The following is a 6000-nucleotide window of genomic DNA, read 5'->3' on the forward strand; positions in this document are numbered from 1 at the left end:
TATCGGGAATTATAAATTAAATCTCATTCATCAGTTCTCCAGTGCTTTCAACTTCAAATTAGCTTTGTTTTACCATCGGTAAAAAAAATCGATCCGATAATTTATTATTTTATGTGTTTTTATCAACTCGCGATTTCATATCTTCACGTCGATAATCTGCCAAACAGTTAATCGATATAGCAGAATATAGAATATATTTTCATTCATTAATTAAATTGAAAAAAATCATTATTATTGTGATATTTATATATTCGAATAATAGGTTTGCAAAATATTGTTATAATTTCATAATATTTATTTATTATATTTCATCAATAGATCTATTGAAATGTAAAATAATATGTTATATAAATGTGATGTAGATTTGAGGTGTATAATCTTTATTTTAGTTTCAGCTCAAAAAGGACTATCTTTCAACAGGACGAATTGCAGAAATTAGAAGTTTGAGAATCCCAAGAAGTTTATATTTGAATATTGTCATATATATATAGTTAAATATAATTTTATCATTTATTTATTATATTTTGTCAATAAATACATTGGAATGTGAATTAATATGTAACATGAATATGATTTTGGGGTACTAATTGCAGAAATAAGAATTTAAGGCCTCCCCGAAAATTTTTATGCTTGAACGAAAAAATTGTGAATGAAAATTAAAATTTAAGACCAGACAATATTCGATTCACCCCTTGGCATTTCAGGCTGAGACAAGTTAAAAATGAGGTCCTTTAGGAAGTCATTCGAAGGGTATGTTCTTGTTTTGGTAAAGGAAAAAAATGCTTGAAGAATTGGGAAAAATGTTCGACGGTTACAATTCACCGAAGAAAGTGAAAACTAGGAAACGTTCTCATCGAAATTGGTCAGATTCAATCATTTAATCAAGCGGGCTATGAGTAAAGATCGACGTGAGAAAACTTGTATTTATTGTTTTTGATTGTAGGGCCAAATCGTATGACCATTGAGTGAGGTCTGAAGTATTTCCACTGAATGGTATAAGTGAACTTTGTGCCGAAGTGATATGATTAAGATTTTTGGAAATTACTCTGAGAGCTCCAAAAGGGCAATCCTTCAACGGGACGAATTTCAAAAATTAAAAGTTTAAGCCTCACCAAGATTTTTATATTCAAATGTTGTATTATATTATATTGTTATAATTTTATATTATTTATTTATTATATTTTATCAATGAATCTTTTGAAATGTAGATTAAAATGTTATTTGAATATGATTTTGCGAAACGAATTGCAGAAATAAGAATTTCAAGCCTTCCCAAGAAGTTGTTTTGCTTAAAAGAAAAAATTGCGAATGGAAACTGAAAATTAAAACCAGACAATATTTAGTTCATCCGTTGGAATTTCATGCTGAGAGGATTTAAAAATGAGGACATTCTGGGAGCCCTTCGAAGGAAGCATTCTTTTTCTGGAAATCGAAAAAAAATGCTTAAATAATTCGGAAAAATGTTCAATGATTCAATCGCACTGAAAAAAGTTGGGAAAACCAGAAAAAGTGAAATAAGTTTGGAAAAAGCCTTAAACGATTGGACCTGGAGTGTTTTAATCTAAGTTGCAGTTTCGCTTGCATGAAACTGACACTTTTCTGGTTACGAATTACCATTCAATGTTGGGTTAGAAACCAACAGTGTGGCGTATGAAGTGGTTATGGGTCACAGTAACAAAGCCTTCACACCTGCATGCTTCAAGCCTCTGAAGTATTTCACATCAGAGGCTTAGGGGAGTCTTATAGGAAAAGTTGAACAAATGTAGATACCTTATCAATTTGTTGAATGAAATTGTTAGTGAGTTATTAGATTTATTATTTATATTGGATCTAGATTTCTATCTGATTTGAGATTAGTTAGACTGGCGAAAAAAAACATAGGAAATAATGAAAGCTCCAACGGGTCGATGAGACAGGAACTGTAGAAATGAAACCAGATAATCGAAGTGGGCTAAACCTCCAGGCACTATAATTTTCAAAGTGGAAAAATGAAAAATATAAAAGAACATCAAGGATACAAAACATTTCTGTGGGCTTGAGAAAGAACAAGACATATTGAAAAATCTCCTGAAGGAATTCACACAGACTTTCAGAAGGAAAAATTCAGATTGCATGGAACCACTCAATAATTACTATTGAAATCCAGGGAAGGGTTTAGTAGTACAGTAGACTCTCGTTAACTCGAAACACCACGGTACCAAGAATAGTTCGACATAGGTGTAGTTCGAGTTATACAGGTCATTATTGATTAAATTCGACTTACAGAGGTAATGAGATATAGAGGTAAGCCGAGAGGTAAACCAAATGGTAAGTCTGGTTATAAAGGTAAAGAATAGTGATATTTATTCCCTATAAGTTCCCTAAGAGTAGATCGTACATATTTGATAAATTTACTGGAAAATTAATTGACAATAAAAAATTTCACAATGAAATATATCAACGTGTCTTTGTGTTGACAAAAGCCAATTGACAAATTCTAAATATTTTAAGAGTTTATCTGTTGAAGGAGTCTGATTTAGACTCTAAAACGTCAAATGAGTTAATTAATTCATAGTGTTATTGTTCGTTTCTTTTTTGGTAATTTTTTTTTTCATCCTGACAAATTATTGCAATTATTGCGCAGGAGCATTTTATTCAAAATGTTTAAGCTTGTTTAAGAGTTTGAGAGTGAAAACTCTAAATAAGTTTTTCGTGAAAATTCCAATCTACCGAGAGGTCTCTCAGAGGCTTAGGAAATTCGGGTTAAAAAACATTGAACAAAAAATGTATTTCCAACAACCTTCACATAACTAAACAATTATTTCATCATTAAATATGCTCGATTCATCGACACGTTTCGACTTGTGCGAAAGGGTTTGGAATTACTACTGACTTCGAGTTATAGAAGTAAATTTAGTGAGTTTTCGACTCAAAATGGTAAAATATATCCGTAAAATCGTTTCGAGTTATGCATGGATTTTTTTTCGACTTAGACAGGTTTTTCCAAGGGGATTGAAAATAATTCGTGTTAACGAGGATTTCGAGTTAACGAGGTTCGAGTTAACGAAGGTCCACTGTAGTTTATTCTCAATTGGCAATCGATCAATGAAACCGGTGGTTATGTTACTGTTTTCAGCTTTCGCTCTCAATATTGAAAATTTATTATTATTCCGCAGTTACATTTCAAAATCTCAGATTTTCCAGAAAATGCAGTTTATTTTTTGTTAGAAATCGGTCAATGAATATAGTGGTTGAGGTTCTCATTTAAGCTAGAGCGATTGTAATTTTTCAAAGATTCACCTGGCTCAACATTCCTGCCATGTCTATCAGTTGGTAGTCATGGTAAGAGAGTTGAATTCTAAACAGGTTGTAATTTTTGAGAGATTAACTCAACTTTACCATTTCATTATGTATACCAATTGGAAGATATGATGAGAGTGTGAACTTCTAGAATGATTGTAATTTTCCAAAGATTCACCTGGCTCAGTATTCCTGTCATGTCAATCAGTTGGTAGTCATATTATGAGTGTTGAATTTTAAACAGATGGAATTTTTGAGAGATCCACTTAACTTTACGCTTTCATTATATGTACCAATTGGTAGATATGATGAGATTGTTGTAATTTTCCAAAGATTCACCTGGCTCAGCATTCCTGTCATGTCTATGAGTTTCGTAGTCATGATAAGAGTGTTGAATTCTATAAAAGTTGTAGTAAGTATTTGAAAGAGACTCAACTTCACTCTCATATCATATGTACCAGTTCGTATCTATGATAAGAGTGTATAGAGTTGTAATCTTTGAAATACTTACTAAACTTCGCGATCTGATCATATTATGTCTATCAGTTGGTAGTCATGATGAGATAGCACGATTTTGGACAGGTTGAGATCTTTGAAATTTACTATCTCCTTAGTGATAGTGACAAAGCGTCTGCAGAGGGGTTTACCCTTTGCAGAGGCTAAAGTCGGTTACACATGTAAGAACTCCGACCGAGCTCAATTCTGCTGATATTTTTTTCAATATCCAGTATGAGTGAATATTCCCCTTAGTGGGAGTGAGAAAGCCTCTGCAGAGGGGTTTACCCTTTGCAGAGGCTAAAGTCGGTTTCGAATGAAAGAACTCAGACCGAGCTCAATTCTGCTGATATTTTCTCAATATCCAGGATGAGTGAATATTCCCCTTAGTGGGAGTGAGAAAGCCTCTGCAGAGGGGTTTACCCTTTGCAGAGGCTAAAGTCGGTTTCGAATGAAAGAACTCAGACCGAGCTCAATTCTGCTGATATTTTCTCAATATCCAGGATGAGTGAATATTCCCCTTAGTGGGAGTGAGAAAGCCTCTGCAGAGGGGTTTACCCTTTACAGAGGCTGAAGTCGGTTACACATGGAAGAACTCAGACCGAGCTCAATTCTGCTGATATTTTTTTCAATATCCAGGATGAGTGAATATTCCCCTTAGTGGAAGTGAGAAAGCCTCTGCAGAGGGGTTTACCCTTTGCAGAGACTAAAGTCGGTTTCGAATGGAAGAACTCAGCCCGAGCTCAATCCTGCTGATATTTTTTTCAATATCCAGGATGAGTGAATGTTCCCCTTAGTGGGAGTGAGAAAGCTTCTGCAGAGGGGTTTACCCTTTGCAGAGACTAAAGTCGGTTTCGAATGGAAGAACTCAGACCGAGCTCAATTCTGCTGATATTTTTTTCAATATCCAGGATGAGTGAATGTTCCCCTTAGTGGGAGTGAGAAAGCTTCTGCAGAGGGGTTTACCCTTTGCAGAGGCTGAAGTCGGTTTCGAATGAAAGAACTCAGACCGAGCTCAATTCTGCTGATATTTTCTCAATATCCAGGATGAGTGAATATTCCCCTTAGTGGGAGTGAGAAAGCCTCTGCAGAGGGGTTTACCCTTTGCAGAGGCTAAAGTCGGTTTCGAATGAAAGAACTCAGACCGAGCTCAATTCTGCTGATATTTTCTCAATATCCAGGATGAGTGAATATTCCCCTTAGTGGGAGTGAGAAAGCCTCTGCAGAGGGGTTTACCCTTTACAGAGGCTGAAGTCGGTTACACATGGAAGAACTCAGACCGAGCTCAATTCTGCTGATATTTTTTTCAATATCCAGGATGAGTGAATATTCCCCTTAGTGGAAGTGAGAAAGCCTCTGCAGAGGGGTTTACCCTTTGCAGAGACTAAAGTCGGTTTCGAATGGAAGAACTCAGCCCGAGCTCAATCCTGCTGATATTTTTTTCAATATCCAGGATGAGTGAATGTTCCCCTTAGTGGGAGTGAGAAAGCTTCTGCAGAGGGGTTTACCCTTTGCAGAGACTAAAGTCGGTTTCGAATGGAAGAACTCAGACCGAGCTCAATTCTGCTGATATTTTCTCAATATCAAGGATGAGTCAATATTCCCCTTAGTGGGAGTGAGAAAGCCTCTGCAGAGGGGTTTACCCTTTGCAGAGGCTGAAGTCGGTTACACATGGAAGAACTCAGACCGAGCTCAATTCTGCTGATATTTTTTTCAATATCCAGTATGAGTGAATGTTCCCCTTAGTGGGAGTGAGAAAGCTTCTGCAGAGGGGTTTACCCTTTGCAGAGGCTGAAGTCGGTTTCGAATGAAAGAACTCAGACCGAACTCAATTCTGCTGATATTTTTTTCAATATCCAGGATGAGTGAATGTTCCCCTTAGTGGGAGTGAGAAAGCTTCTGCAGAGGGGTTTACCCTTTGCAGAGGCTGAAGTCGGTTTCGAATGAAAGAACTCAGACCGAGCTCAATTCTGCTGATATTTTTTTCAATATCCAGGATGAGTGAATATTCCCCTTAGTGGAAGTGAGAAAGCCTCTGCAGAGGGGTTTACCCTTTGCAGAGGCTAAAGTCGGTTTCGAATGAAAGAACTCAGACCGAGCTCAATTCTGCTGATATTTTCTCAATATCCAGGATGAGTGAATATTTCCCTTAGTGGGAGTGAGAAAGCCTCTGCACAGGGGTTTACCCTTTGCAGAGGCTAAAGTCGGTTACACATGGAAGAACTC

This window comes from Harmonia axyridis, chromosome 1 (genome assembly GCF_914767665.1).
Source record: "Harmonia axyridis chromosome 1, icHarAxyr1.1, whole genome shotgun sequence".
Taxonomy (NCBI): domain Eukaryota; kingdom Metazoa; phylum Arthropoda; class Insecta; order Coleoptera; family Coccinellidae; genus Harmonia; species Harmonia axyridis.